Source organism: Anneissia japonica, unplaced genomic scaffold (assembly GCF_011630105.1).
Source record: "Anneissia japonica isolate Jap-2015-1 unplaced genomic scaffold, ASM1163010v1 scaffold652_len952628_cov199, whole genome shotgun sequence".
In the NCBI taxonomy this organism is placed as follows: domain Eukaryota; kingdom Metazoa; phylum Echinodermata; class Crinoidea; order Comatulida; family Comatulidae; genus Anneissia; species Anneissia japonica.
In genome coordinates this window covers 915,991-917,703 of record NW_022757608.1, presented here as the reverse complement: position 1 = coordinate 917,703, position 1,713 = coordinate 915,991, and positions in this window count along the sequence as shown.

Genomic DNA, 1,713 nt, shown 5'->3' with positions numbered 1-1,713 from the left:
CGATGGTTCTTACGTCGTCCATATTTTAGACAGTATGAACACTTACTAGTAAAGTTAAATAGAAGAGACCCAAGAGGCTTCAGAAACTTCCTCCAAGTGAGCAAGGAATTGTTCAGTGTGTTGAAAAAACTTTTCTGACACAGAGCCACGTGATATAAACCATGGTCTTAATGGTATCCTGGTGGCATCGTATCTAATCATCTCAGCACCGCAGTGACGTCTCTGCTTGTTGTAGGTGTTGTTGGTAGTACGAATGGACAAGACACAGTCACGACAAACAACGACAACGTTATGCTATTCACAGGATGCCGCTGCAGTAGACCAAAATCTTTTTCACGGCTACGACTGAGCACGATTTTTTTAACATTCCAAAAAAATCGTGTTCCATCACGATGACATCAACGTAAAGCACGATGCAAAACGATGAATTATTTTTTACGACAACATTTACGACGACGCCATTGCGATTTTTCAAAATTGAAAAATCGTGCTCTGTCGTAGCAAAAATTGTGAATGTGGGAAAGGGGCATTAACAATAGGAATAATTCAGTTGTAATGTTAAGTGTTTATATTGAACAGTGGCGGATTGCATTATTCAGTTGTGAAACAAATTGATAGTCTATGCCAAGTGTTTATATTGAACAGTGGCGGATTGCATTATTCAGTTGTGAAACAAAGTGATAGGCTATGTCAAGTGTTTATATTGAACAATGGTGGATCGCATTATTCAGTTGTGAAACAAAGTGATAGGCTATGTCAAGTGTTTATATTGAACAGTGGCAGATTGCATTATTCAGTTGTGAAACAAAGTGATATGCTATGTCAAGTGTTTATATTGAACAGTGGCAGATTGCATTATTCAGTTGTTAAACAAAGTGATAAGCTATGTCAAGTGTTTATATTGAACCATGGCGGATTGCATTATTCAGTTGTGAAACAAAGTGATATGCTATGTCAAGTGTTTATATTGAACACTGGCGGATTGCATTATTCAGTTGTGAAACAAAGTGATAGGCTATGACAAGTGTATATATTGAACAGTGGCGGATTGCATTATTCAGTTGTGAAACAAAGTGATGGCTATGTCGAGTGTTTATATTGAACAGTGGCGGATTGCATTATTCAGTTGTGAAACAAAGTGATAGGCTATGCCAAGTGATTATATTGAACAGTGGCGGATTCAAAGGGGATCCCAGTCAGCACGGGTCCACGACCTCCTAATTAAAAAAAAAATTATTTTATATATTATGAATAAATTTTTAAAAATTAGATTTTTTCTAATTAAAATTTTTAATTTGAAGTTAATAACTTGTCTAAATATACAAATTCAAATGTGAAATTAGAATTTTCGTTTTCATGACTGATAGTAGGCCTACAGCAGCGTTCCGCAAACTATTTACTTCATGAAATATTTACGATTCCAGACACTAAGCTGAGGCCCAGCAGCCCAGCGCTCCAGGGACCAAAATACCAAAAGCCTTGCAAGAAGTTTTGATCATGAAGCCTCCATATATATATATATATATAATAAATACAATACTTTTACATCATTGGGTATCGGGATCAAGGGATCTCCATGGTGGTTAAGCGTACACAAAGTGGTACCACCAGTTGAGCCGACTGATGATCTCAATTTACAATTAACCTTGCAGTACCTATTCATATTTAAAAACTACACAATTATTATATAATTCAAAAGTGTAATCTACTGTT